The sequence below is a fragment of the Bactrocera neohumeralis genome, chromosome 6, assembly GCF_024586455.1.
Source record: "Bactrocera neohumeralis isolate Rockhampton chromosome 6, APGP_CSIRO_Bneo_wtdbg2-racon-allhic-juicebox.fasta_v2, whole genome shotgun sequence".
NCBI lineage: Eukaryota > Metazoa > Arthropoda > Insecta > Diptera > Tephritidae > Bactrocera > Bactrocera neohumeralis.
In genome coordinates, this window is record NC_065923.1 from 19533430 (window position 1) to 19548029 (window position 14600).

The following is a 14600-nucleotide window of genomic DNA, read 5'->3' on the forward strand; positions in this document are numbered from 1 at the left end:
TGTAGATTGGTTTTGCAATGAGTTTATAGCGAAAACTAACCTCAAAACTCATAGAATTTACTTTCTTTGTAATTTTAACAGGTTACACGGAAAATTTAGCTTCTGAGAATTGTTTCACCTTTTTTATATGAAAAAGTCTCTGGTATTAGCAAAAGGGTATGTCAGACCCTCTTTTCTAGCTCTCACATTCTCAAGCACCAAAGTGTCAGATGAAAATCCCTCTGCTTTTAAGTACAAAAAAAAATTGTTCTATATATTGTTATCAAAATGTTGAGGAATCTGAATCAAAATAACCATATTCTCCCATAAGTATATTCCAACCTAGGCTAAGCTCCGAGAAAAGAGTCTCGCGCATGAAATTCGGAACTCTGTTCACAGAACTCATACTGGGACCCTTTGTATGACATTTTACCACAATAAAGCTTTTAACAAAAATTTATATCAAAATCAGCGGATAAGAAAAATGAAGCAGATTGATCACTGACGACCCATCCACATCACTGAAAACCCACGTCTAAAGAAAATGGACGTGATCGAATCGCAGGAGTCGTTTTTGCTATATCTTTGCTGGGATTGGCAGGAATTAATTTACTGAGAGTTACTTCCCTACTGCTTAGTAACTCTTAATTCGGATCTATGTTGCCAACAATTAGACGACTTTAGAAAGCAATAGACCAAAAGAGGCCAATGGAAGAAGTGTTGTGTTCCATGAGGACAATGTCAGATCACACATCGATAGTGATAGATCTCCAGAAGCTCTGCCAGCTTAATTGGGAGATTTCTATGCATCTACCTTATGGTCCGCACCAAACGTGTACTACTTGTGCCTGTCTATGGCCAATAATTTTGTTGTTAAAAAGCAAGTTTTTGTAAATCGACTGTTCCAGTTTTTTACTAATAGGAACGAGGGTTTCTAGGAGGCCAAAGTACATAGTCTTAACAAAATCCTCAAGTCGCTAGCCGGCAGTGCATCGGGAATGGACAAAAAATCGTAGTTGGCAACATAGAAGGTAATCGCCGCACCAATATGGTCGCCTGGCTGCAGTGAAACGCAGACGAGGAAGCTGCAAACTTGTCAGAAAACTGCACTCCGTACAACGACAGGATGTCTCCCATCCATCACGTGCATATTGAGGCCCGTATGCTGCCAGTTAAGGAGCATGAACTCCTCTCCAGGCAGTTATTGCTGGAGTGCTTTTGCAGAAATCATTCTTGCAGTCACCTGCTTGGATCGGAACCGCCTCCATCAAGAGGTCATTCCTCGACCACATCAAACAGTTGGATGCCGTAGATGACAACTTATCTAATCCTTACCATCCTAAGGGGGATTAAGAACCTCTTACAACAACAACAACAATTAGGTTTCTAGGAAAAGGCCGCCATGATATTATTTTCTAAATGCCTACAAGTTATCTAACAAATTTGTGTATAGTTGAGCTAAATCGAATTATTCTAACTGTACCAAAAAAAATATTCAATCTGAGAAAAAAAGTCGTTTTTTTAACATTAATTGACTAATACATATAAGCATTATTCTAAGATATAGGCAGATTTCAAGAAAATTTCATTGAAAAAATGTCTGTGTCAAGCAGAATTTTCTCGAAAAAAAATATTAAGTCAATATATTTCCGACGAGTCTGAGAGCAGTTCTAGGATTTTGCCTTAAGACTAACTAAATCTTGGCTTTGTAAATCATTGGGCTTATTAGTCGGCTAGAGCAGAAAATTCGATTTTGACGATGCTAAAAAATCTCGCTTTAGGAGACAGCAAAAAATTAAGAGATTGAGCCCAGAATAATTTAAATATTACTTTTTCATAGTTAAAAGGCAGAAAGGCTTTTTAAAGTCAATAATTACTTCTCCTCGTCCTGCAGAATCAGTTCACTTCCCAAAAATTCCTTAATATTCACTCAAACTTAAATTTCTTGCTGTGATTTTTCATATTTCCACCTCTAATACTTATTTTGTTTTTGTTGCAGCGTAATTGTAAGCTCATTGTATTTACATTTCTAAAACTCAATCAGTTTGTCTTCATTATTACAATATTTCGTTTTATTGCCTTTGAATAACTTTGAGTTTTTTTTTTTGTTTCACGCGACTTTTATGTGTCTTTGTGTTAAATGTGAAATTGGTAGCGAAAAGTCAAGTTTGTTTTCAATGATAATTTCCAGCTTGTTAGACTACTTTTCCTTTTATGGTAAAACTTTGGCGTACACATATGCCAAACCGACAGACGGGCGCGTTGCTGCATTGTTCATTTTAATGCGAGTTTGCCACTGCTTGCTTGCATTTTTCATAAACGTAGTGAAATATGTGAAAAAAGTGGCTCATGAATGGTTTACAATTATCTCAAATTAGAGCTACTGGGCCTTGCATTTATTTCATTTATTGAAAGAAATCACTTTGACTTTCTTCTAAATAAATTATTAGTTGTAAGTTATCAAGAAGACAAGTTGTGCTCAGAAGATCAAAGTCAGTTTTTTTCATAAAAACTATATTTATTGCACCCTAATCGATAAATAAACAATACAAAGCTTTCAAAGACGGTCGAGAGATCATTGAAGACATGCCTCGTTATGGACGTCCTTCAACTGATGAAAATTTTGGTAGTCGAAAAAGTCTTTTCGTATTTTTGTCAACGATGCAACGATATCAGTCGTATATCTCAAGTATTACCAATCACATTGTGTCATACCATATAGTGTTAGAAAGGTGAGACTTTCATTCATTCATTTAACCAAAAAAATAAATTCAGAAGTTGACAAAAAGTTGACAAGCTGTTTACAGCGTGAAAATAATGAAAGAAAAACTATAAAATTTTTATAAAAATGAAAGAAACCAATGAAATTTATTTTGAACGATGCTGTATCAAAAATAATGGTTCGCTCGCTTCCGATGATGAAAGATGCACCTCGTTCTGGTCGACCCATCGTTGAAAAAGTCGATGAAATTATAGAAAATATTGACCAGGACCATCACACAAGCAGCCATGACATCGCTAAGGAACATTCATCATCAAACGGTTTTGAACCAGGATTGACGCCTCGAAAAGTTATGCTGAGTGTTTGGTGGGATTGGAAAGGAATCATCCACTGTGAGCTGCTCCAGCCTAGTCGAACGATTGATTCTACATTTTACTGTCAGCAACTGATGAGATTGATGCTGTTGAAAAAAAATGGCCAGAAATGATCAACAGAAACGGCTTCGTCTTCCATCAGGACAACGCTAGACCTTTTGACTTTGATGACTCGGCAAACTCGGCAAAAGCTGGGGGAGCTTGGCTGGTAACTTTTAATGCATCCACTTTATAGCCCTGCCCTTGCACCAACGGACTGCTTTTTGTTTCGGTCAACGCAGAACTTCCTTAACGGAGTAAAGCTGACTTCAAGAGAAGCCTGTGAAAATTACTTGTCGTAGTTTTTCGCCGCGAAACCAGCAAAGTTATACACTGATGGAATAATGACTCTAGCGGAAAAAATGGCAAGAAGTGGTCGACCAAAATGGTATACATTTGGTTCATTAAAGTTCATTATAAATATAAAAAAAAAATTAGTTTAAGTTTATTAGAAATATACTTTTCCAACTACCCTTTGTTTTCTGAAAGCGGAGCTTAAAAGTGAAAATTGAAAATCTTTTGCCATCAGCGCCACCTAAGGAAAAATTTGTAGTAGAGACTGGTGGAACCACCATTTTGATTGAACATGTTAAATGGGTATTTCCAGTTGTGAATTTCCGAAAAAAATATTTTTTTTTTTAACAATATAATATCATTGTTATTCTTTCTCTGCTCTTAACTATCATTGAATGATATTTTTTTATCATATCATTAAATATTATTTTAACTTTTTTTACATTTTTTCCCTAACATATGACATGAGAACAAAAGCAAATGAAGAGGAAAGGAAGGAAAAATTATTCCCACAGTATCCATAAAAAACCAAAATTAAGAGAATATAGTAACAACAAACAGGCATGAGTGTAGATTGTTTTCATTTCCTATTTCCTGAAATTAGCTTTTTATAGCACAGGCGTAAGTCAGCAAGCGGTTAAACTAAGCAGCAGAGTAGCAGCTGAAGCCACTTGAGCAAAGTGCCATTAGAATCACACAACTCGAGTATATTGAATAAAAAGACACACACTGGAGAGGCGAGAAAAGCAAAAGTTCCAAAGCAGAGACACTAAAGTTGAGTTTCATACCTTTTGTGATTCCGCGCTTATTTATTGTTGCATTTATTTACTAGATTTCTTATTTTATTATTTGCTTATGACGCTGAAGAACACATGTGCTCAGCAGAAAACGCTGGTGCCATATATAGTTTATATACATTCATATTTATGTACATATAAACTTATATTTATACATATATGCCTATATCTACCACAAGTGCTTTGAGCCAAACAACCCAAAGTTGGCATGCCGGAAAGCGTTTGTGGTGCAAGGGGACCGACGCTTGCAGTCTTTACTCACCTTAAACTGTTGACTATGGGTTTATACGAGCACTATAGTGCTATTTCCGTCGTGTGGCAAAGCCGCTTAGTGTTGCGCTTTTCTTTGTTTTTGTTGTGTTTTGTTGGGTTCTTTATAATTTTTGCGTTTGTTGCGATTTTTTGCCTCTATTCTGCTTTTAAATGGCGTGCTGAGCTTATTAACTATATTTTATTGCGTTTGCTTGAGCGTCACCTCAATAGCTTGGGGTAGGTTGCTCACGCTTGTGTGCGATTTGCAACACTTAATGGATTAAATAGGTAGAAAAATCGCAAAAAAAAATATGTTGTTGTTTTTGTTAAATATTTTTGCGTTTTCTTTTTTGTGGTGAATTGACAAATAAGCAAAAGAATATTTGTTTTTTAATTTTTTTTATTCTGTTGTTGGTATTGTTCGATTTCTTTTTTTCAGTTAAGCGACCATAAATTTAATGGCTTAGACTTTTTTTTACTACTTTGAGTGTTGTTTTTTAGAAAAATTTTCTTAGGAGTTTGTTTTTTTGCTGTAGAAAAATTATATATTTCTTTATTTTTTTTATAAATCTGTTTTTATTTTTGAAGAAATTTTTTTTTCGTCAATTATAGCGCGACTTAGATTTAATAATTTCGATATTTTTATTCAGTAAAAATTATAAAAAAATATTTTCGAAATAAAATATTGACATTTTTCAGTGAACACTTCAACAAAATACACCACACATTAATTTTTATTCCAAAAAATATTTTTTTTTGTTTTCAAATCGCAACAACAGTAACAAATCACTTTAAAAATCACCAACAGCTGAGAAAATCGCTGACCAGAACATTGGCCAGCCAGCCAGTTAGGCAGCTGAGTGACAGAAATAACTGTTCACGACTAATTTCCGACTTCTGCCTGCCACGGCTGGAAATTCAGCACGCACGCCGACACACACACGCAATTTTTCGAACACACCACTAAATTTACATATTTCTGAAAATTTTTGTTTCAATTCATAAGTTCCGTACGATTCTAACACAAATGTGTAAATTTTCACAATTAGAATGAAATTCCGCACGAAATTAGCACAATACCCGTTAACAATACGCCCGTTTGTCTACACACACGCACACACATACATTTGTATGTGACATTTGCGAAAATTGGTGCCTTGCACATCCGATTTGAGCATCCGCAACGCAGCGACAACGAATTCCAACTGTCCGCCGCGAACGCAGTGAACGTGTGCACAAGTGCAGTCCAATCGGACGTTATGCCCGACTTGAGCACTGCAAGTTGCTTGGCTGCCGAGCGGCTGAGTGTCGGCGCGATGCAAGCGTGCTCGGGTGAATTGTGGATGGTGTGTGTTTGCTGCAATTTTTGCAGCGGCTTTGTTGTTATTGTTTTTTTGTTTCAACAAAAGCGAAATTGTTTTTGGCACCAAAGCGGCAGCAATGGCAACTGGAAGGGGGAAAAGTTGTAAACAAAATTGTTGTAAGAACTCAGCTGTGTTTGTACATGCGTTAGAAGAGAACTAGCAATTGTTGGCAGGTAATGCTGGTTGCTGCTGGTCGAAGTATAGTGGAATGAATTGCATGCTCATTTAAAAAAATTGTGTTTTGATTGCCGTTCATTTATTTAATGTTAGCTCACTATATAATAGGAATATTTAAATATTTTTTCACTCGCATAAACTTTATGGCTTTTGAAAGTGCCAAAGAAAGCTCGTACATAATATTATAGAACAAGGTTTTTACTATAGTACACAGTTCAAACTTTTGGATTCTTGCAGGAGTTAAGGGGTTACATGAGGATAAAAAACAACCTTTTTACAACATTTTTTTCTCAAACAAAAATGCTATATTTGATTAGAATATTTTAGTTTCAAACATATACTATTCCTGGAAAAAATATTTTAAACGACTTCTAAAAAAGGCTCGCGTTGGCAGGATAATTCCTTACAGAATCGTCTAAAGTGAAAAAATACGTGTTTTAGTTAGAACCTTAACTTAGAACTTTAACGAAAGGGGAAAAAACTGAAGATTGGATATTCAGCAGACATGTTTTCAAAAAAATTAAAATTCCAGTGAAATCTTCGCGAAGGTTTTTTTTTGTTTAATTTTTGTAATCGAAAAAAATTCTTCGTCCAAGTTTTAGGAATTGTATCTCAAAGGCCTATGAAAAATTTCATAAAGATCGGTAGAGTAGTTCTCAAGAAATCTTGCCAACTGACTTCAAAAACACAGTTTCGAAAAAAACGTGTTTAAAGACAACGCACTTAGTCTAGAATGCCTCGAGTGCACCTATTCTCAAGGCAGAATCTCCGAAACTATAAGCCAGATCAACTTGAAATTTTTGGACAATATTCCAAAGATGTTGTAGAATTTAATAAGACAAAAAACATCGATTTTTTGAAATCCGTAAACCCATGCAACCCCTTATTTGAAATTGTTGAGAATTTTTGATTGAATATTGGTCTCAGATCTAAGGCAGTTTCTAACTTCTTTTTTTCTTCTTCCCATCATTCTGCACTTACGAGTATATTATAGGTACTTCTCTACCGTTTATTATACTCTTTAATTCAATTTAGAAAATAAACTCTTTTTCTAGTATAGTTAACTCTTTCCAATTCATCAGACATTACTTTTTCTCAGTATTATTGTGACATCGATTTTTTTCATATTTCGTTGGTTTATACTTTTAAAAATAACATACTCCAATTTCAAAACAATACCTCAAATCGTTTTTGAGTAACAGTTATCCGATCCATCGGTCTACTTTTAAACGCGTTTTTCTCCAAACAACATTTTATGCAGTGTTCCAGTGATTATTGGTCATTGTAAGGAGAAGTTCTTCTGGTTTAACAAGAGTGTTTTGGTTTTAGGTTTGAGCCGCAATCACTGCAGAAGAGGGGACCTTTTATTTAGTGCCGTCGGAGACCTCGTTTAACTCAAAAATATCTAGTTTTTCAAAAATTTTGCTGTATCTAATAATTGTAAAAACTAAATTTGTCTAGTTCGAAATCCAACGACACATTACTAAGGTTCCCAGAGTTACTTTTTTAAATGGAATGAGCCTGAATACTTGAAAAATCATAAACTAATTTCCAAGAGAGAAACGTTTTCATAAATATCCGCAGAATCTATTCGCGATAAGAGATTTCTACTTTAAAATTTCAACATTAATAAATTTGAACTTTAATGGAGGAGGCAAGGACCCAATTTATTCTTTTGACTATTCCAGATATTTCTGTTCTTTATTGAATTTGACTGAATACTATTCCAGATATGTTCAGTAAAGAACAGAAATTACTGGATTCAAAAAAGTTCAAGATTTTAATAAAACAAAGTTTGCAATATGCGTATATGGGCTGTTATGGTAAGTGGAGTATGAAGAAAGGAAATTTCTTGAAGTCTTAAATTATCCGTCTTTGGTCTAAGGTGAACAAAAAATTAAAATAAGAACACAAAAACGTTAACTTCGTAATACGCTTCACACATCCAAAAACTCCTTAAAAGAACTATAATTGGTCAGTTTGTATAAAAGCTATATGCTATATTGGTCCGATCGGAATAAAATATTTGTGGATTATGGTATTGACCAGTGCAATAATCTGTTTAAAATTTCGAGAAGATATCTTGTCACGTAGAAAAGTCATCTATTGCTTGATTGGGGATGAAGTCATGTGTAGAAGTTCACGCAAGTGAGGAAAGTTCTCTGAGCGCCGTTCACTACTATTACGTATGGCTCAAGCTGCCGACGACTTCCGGTCTTAGACCAAAAATCCTGTGGGTGCCAAAAAACATCCGTTTGAAGGCGAGCTAAAGTAAGAAAATGAAATAAATTAAAGGACCCGCCACTTAAAAAACGCCCCTAATGAAAGGAAGAAAAGAGTCTCCGCTGTTATAAACTCGGCTATAATCGCGTAAGCGGTGTCTACTCCAATAAAGAAAATAAGCTATAGCGAACCGATGGAGACCATTCCAACAAATGAGTGGCTTTTTGGACGATATCTCAAAAAACTGAGAGACTAAGTCGCGTACCCACAGTCGGATATATGTAGGTAGCCTCAGCTCTTCGCGCTGTTGAGGGTATAAAAAGTTAACTTCTTAAATCACACTGCAAGTGTTCTCTAGCTTTACACTCAACTGATTACACATATGATATTAAAAGTAATTGACTAATAGATATAATATACATATGTACATATGTATATAGCTTTGTAAGCCGGTAAATGAACGAAGAAAATGAACTTGTGGAAATTGGTAGCAGCAAGGCGACTTGCAAGCAAACGAATGACTCGGAAAATGAACTTTACATGTTTTCCACAATTAACTCTCTCGCTCTCTCTCTTTTACACCCGGTTACAATCACTTACGCTCCTTGCAAGCACTGAATGTTTGGAGAGAACACGGTTTTTTGCTTGTTTTTGTATTTTTCCTTTTGTTGATTGTTGTTCAGCTGATTTTCGCAATCGGTCTGCTTGCCGGCTTTTGCTTTTGTTTCCCATTGTTATTGTTGTGTGTGTGTGTGTGTGTGTGTGTGTGTATGTGTGTTTCGGTTGCTCACGTGCAAGTGAGAGTGTATTTGTTGGTGTAAATGCGTGAGCCGGTGTTTGTTGCTCGTCGCTCGTCAGCTGCTTTTATTTTGGTTTTTCTTTTGCTTTCCTTCACCGGCTATCTGCGCTAAGTGCTTTGCAGTTGTTCTTCTTGTTGGCGTTTGGCGTTGTTTTAGGGTGGCAGCGCTGTCAGTTAGTCTGTCATCCGGACAGTCACGTCTTCGCTAGCGCCACATCGCGTTTCCGACATGAATCTTCTGTTCTGTTCGGTGCGCTGTGGCGGTGAGTGCTATTGTGTTTTTGTACGTTTTGCATTTGTTGTAATATTCTATTTTTACTTTTGCTCGCTTAAAGGGTGGTTGGCAAGGCGACTGCAGCTGTTCGGCGTAGTTATTGTTGTTATTATTGATTCTATTGTAAGCGCAATTTGGCGTGATGTTGGTGTTGATTGTCTTCGCTCGTTTTGTTGTTGCTGTTGTTGATGTTGACGTTGATGCTGCGTGCGTTGTGCGTTGAGGCAGTCGCGTGAGTGACGCGCTCGGCAGTTAAATGAATGGAAATGGCGAGTTTTTCGGCATTTGTAAAGAGTTTGGAATCGAAGGTGGGGAGGCAGCATCAACTACACGTATGTACATTCATACTATGTATATAGTATATACTACCCATATACTTATATGTATATGTAGATATGTGTATATACAGAGTCATATGCCTTGCTATACTTTTTTGATGATACTCCACCCTCGATTTGTTGGGCTGCAGAGCAGAAGTGTCAGCGTTTTTACTACGAAGGTTGCGAAAATCCCAAAATGCTCAGACAGGAATTACATTTTTCAAGGGTAATCATCTACATATTTAGGTTTTTGCAGAGATGAGTGTGTATGTACAGTTATTTTTGTGAATTTAAAACGCCTGTTTGTGCATATTTTAAGTGAGTTTACGGTTGGTGTGTCAGAGTAGATATATAACACGGCTAGATACTTTTGATTTTCAAGGGCGTTTTTAAAATGTATGGTGGCTTTCAAAAATGTAAAAGATTTCCAATAAAAAAATTTAGCGAAAAATTTATTATGCTTATTAAATTGTTATTAATGTTGAAAAAAAATGTTTATACTTCACTAAAATTTCATAAAATATCTAGAGATTGTACTCTCTTTTTATACCCTATACTGGCTTTGCAATGGTTTATAAAGCCAAAGAGTAAACGTCGTAGAACCTATAAAACGTATATCGAGACAAAAAAGTACCCGGAAATTGTAAATAAAACACAAAATATTTAATTATTCATCAATATTTATTTTGGTCGATGTTATGAATTGCTTTTTTGTTTTTAAATGCTTTATGCTCGATACCATAGTTTAAAATACATGAATATTTCTTATTCTTTACTGACGTAGACACCGCTTACGCGATTATAGCCGAGTTAACAACAGCGCGCCAGTCATTTCTTCCAAGTTTCTCCATCTGGTCTTTCTAACGGAGTAGAGGTCTTCCTCTTCCTCTGCTTCCCCCGGTGGGTACTGCGTCGAATACTTTCAGAGCTGGAGTGTTTTCATCCATTCGGACAACATGACCTATGTAAATGTCGTCATATATCTCATACAGCTCATCGTTCCATCGAATGCGATATTCGCCTTGGCCATTCGCAAAGGACCATAAATCTTTTGTAGAACCTTTCTCTCGAAAACTCGTAACGCCGACTCATCTGATGATGTCATCGACAATGCCTCTGCGCCATATAGCAGGACGGGAATTATGAGCGACTTATAGAGTTTAGCTTTTGTTTATCGAGAGAGGACTTTACTTCTCAATTCACTTGGGAGTGGCCAGAAACAATTTTTTTACATATGGTTCAAGCAGCTCACAACTTCCGGTCCTAAGCCAATTATCCTCTGGGTAGCCAAAGAATACCCGCTTGAAGGCGAGCTAAAATGAGAAGGCGAAATATCCCCTCCACAGGATTGTGGACTGTGTTTGGTAACCGCCGCGTAAAAAACACTAAAAACTAATCCATGAATCCATGAATTGTTCTTCCACATTTCGGGCTATTTTCAACGGATGTTCTCACGTAAACGCCTCTATACGACCAAATACAACTCCTTATTGACCGTCCGTGATTCCGGAACAAATTTATGATGTTCCAAACCACGAGTATCGAAAAAAGAAAGCATCAACCCGATTTTGGAGCGGCTTTGGCGTGTTTTTTTTTTTTTGGTTTCGGCTCGCGACTCGCGAGTAATGTCGAGCCCTCTTGCCATCTGTCTAACGATTTTAAAGCACCACATCCAATTGAGATCATCCAGAACAAGACCGTCGACCGTCTATGAAGGCTTTTGTACCACTCGTAGGCTCGTGCTTTTGATAAAACTGAATCATCGTAAGCCTTTCCAATATTCGCAATGATTCCGTACACGAAATTTGGTTAGAAATACAAAATTTGAGATAAATTCTTTGTTCGATATTTTTATCCATTGTAAAAATCGCAACACACTACTGAGGTGTATCTTAGGTAGTACTACAATCTTCGAATAACGACTGTAGCACAAAGTTACCACACAATCTGACCGATCAATATAAAGATAAGATTAATTTATACTATGCACCTGTGATGTGTGTGACAGCTTAGATTCAGGCGAAGTTAACGTTTTTTCTTGTCTTTAGTACAAAATATAATATCTATTTTGATGATAAACTAGATAGGGTGTCTTTTTAGCAAATTTATATATCAAAACCCGCCTTCGGTTTACCAGATCACTGCAGTGTCTGCCAAGCGGAGATCACAGCAATCAAAGAAAGTTTTTATATTTATATATGCAGACAGAAAAGCTTTGGAACCACTAAAGTTTCCCAGTATTTCGTCGAAGATAATGAAAAAATGCCTTGATCTCTTAATAGATCTATTATACTATTTTACAATAAACCTGCAATGCGTTCCGCGTTCAGTAGGAGTGTAACAAGCCGCTATCTCTTGACTAACCTTCACTAATGATTATTTTAGAAACTCTCAGGAGGAGGTAGAAAGAGAAAATACTAGAATACATCTTCCATGCTAATGGAAGGCTTGGTTAGGGAAAGGCGCGCAACCAACGATCGAGGGTGTCTCGATGATGTTTCGGGGGTTGCACAGATAAAAATTTTTATACTGATGAATTTTACCAGAAGCACGGGTGGTTCAGAGAGGAAATAATAGAGTGAGAAGATTTTAAAACCAGTGGTTTCACAACGGCCTCCTAAAGCCATCGTCAAACAACCACTCTATCAACCTATGTATATGTATACATACTTATATCGATGATGTTATGAAAAAGTCACGCAATCTGTATCTCATTTTTATTAAAATCGGTCAACCAGCTAAGAAATGTATATCATACAAATTAAAGCAACAAAAACTTGCTGTGGATTTTTAAATATGTAAATGTCTACCATATTGTAAATTTACTTAAAAGCCAAATCATCAAGCTCTATGCTTTATTTCGTAATTTCTTCACTACAAAAAAATTATGTTTTTTTTTTGTTTATTGCTTTTATATTTACTTTCGTCTTTTGCATATTAATCGCACTTCTTGGGCTGCCGAAGGACATAAATTCTTGATTCTTTCGTTAGCATTTATTGATCAATGTTTGTTGGCCAATTCAGAACGAGTTTCGAAACAAGTTTCGATTTTGTTTAATAACTGGTTTCAATGAAAGGTGCTCCCCTTCAGGCAATGCCTAAAGCTAAATTGAAAGAATAAACAAATAATGCTAAAAATCAAATCAATTGGACAGGCCTGAGAATGTGGCAAAAGAAATAAGAAGGCAAAAGAGATTGGGTAAGAAGAAACCAACCCAAAAGCGACGAATTTTGCATTGGTTTTCAGAAAGCTCAGACCAAATGTGCAAAACGTATTTAATGGTCTTAGATTGGAAAATAAAGTAGTTAATTTTGTTTAAAGGAAGAAGAAAAATATAACACACAATCCAAGATTTCAATTATCTAAATTGCAATGTGATATTTTTTCAAGAATTCGAGAAAAAAATATTCATCAAAGACTTAAAATTCTATGCAATTAATCTGCCGCCAATGGTAGGTTTTGCTGAATGGAAAATTCTCAAGTTTAGGTATAGTTTCGCCTTATGGGATACGCTCAGAAGTAAATAGAGTACCAAGATAGAAGAAACATTTTTCTGTTGCTGACTGTCGGTTCTACATAACCGGAATGGCGTTGGAATTTTATCGAGATCACGAGCTTCAATTGCAGGCATCAAATGGTCGGTTATCATGTCGAGATATCTTTCGCCATTGGCAGTTCAGTTCTCATCGACATCATTTTTGAAGAAATATGGAACGATGTTCCACCGGCACACAAACCACATCAAAGCGTTCCTTTTTCTGGATGAAATCGCATCTCTTGAATGTTTTCAGGTTGCTTTTTGTACCAAATGCGCAATTTTGCTGGTTTACATACCCATTGAGCCAGAAATGGGCTTCACCGTTGAACATAATTTGGTTCGAAAACGTCGGACTCTCTTGAAACATTTCAAGAACCCATAGAGCGAAGCAATGTCGCGGCTTCAGTTCTTTCACAAGCTTTAGTTTGTAGGCTTTAAATTGAAGATCTCGAAGTAAAATGCGCTAACTCGTTCCATACGCCGCTGCGAACGCCCAATCGCGGTCTTCCCAATCGCATATTTTCCTTCATGCGTGCTGGACGTGATCGATGCAGTAATGAATGCTACAAGATGTCTCGTCAGTAGGCCCTCCATGTTGACCATTAGTTGAGCGAAGCATACAAAAAACTTAATTTTATTATTTTAATTATTTTCAATCCAAATTTTTCTTCTCTATCCAGTAAAAAGCTGTGATAAAAATTTCATTCCTAACAAAAACAAGTTTAGTTTCAAAGCTCTAAACAAATTAGTTCACAATAATCTACTGATGAGACCCTTCCTTATCCCCACAAACTGTGTCCATTTAATTTTAAATCATATTTATTTCGATGCAATACGATCTCGCAATCTATTAATACCGCTGAAGCTTTTTGCGTTTCTTACGTGCGCCATGCGGACAGCACTTCAGCGTTAAGGAATCGCACAAGCGCGTAGCTAAACATAACGCCCATTATGCCGAAGCGCTGGCGGCTAGAACCTCCTTCACTTACTCACGGTGAGCATGCAAACAAACACACACACACACATGTATAGCAGTGTCAGTGGAAATAAATGCCTGCAATTGCGGCACTTGTAAATGCGTTGAACATGTTGCATGCAATAAAATGCGCCTGCCGAATCGAATCATCGATACTTGGCCGGCTGACTCCATTGACGGCCGCCTGCTGTAGGTGGACTTGTGTTTTATGCTTCATGTTGTACTTTATTGCGGCGCGCAAGTTCAAATGCGTTGTACGCTGCTCATAAAATGCACCGATTCGCCCGCTTCGAGGCATGGTCCGGCTATTAATATGGAGTATTTGTAAATATTTGCATGCAACTGATGGCCGCAAGGCAGGTAAACGCATTGTAAGCGTGTTTATTTTTAATATGGAACTAAAACCGTCTGAAGGAAAGCATAATTAACTTGCTACAACAAGAAATCCATAATATTGCATGATGGGTGGTT

At 36.6% G+C, this 14600-nt stretch overlaps 1 long non-coding RNA gene across 1 annotated transcript in view; it reads right to left on the minus strand.

Moving 5' to 3' along the window:
* The window catches only part of LOC126760995 (uncharacterized), a 210029-nt gene extending 204354 nt beyond the window's left edge, over nt 1–5675 (minus strand). The window contains exon 1 of the long non-coding RNA XR_007667279.1: nt 4468–5675. This is a non-coding gene — a long non-coding RNA (uncharacterized LOC126760995). The remainder of the gene's footprint in view (nt 1–4467) is intronic.
* Between the last annotated feature and the right edge of the window lie 8925 nt (nt 5676–14600).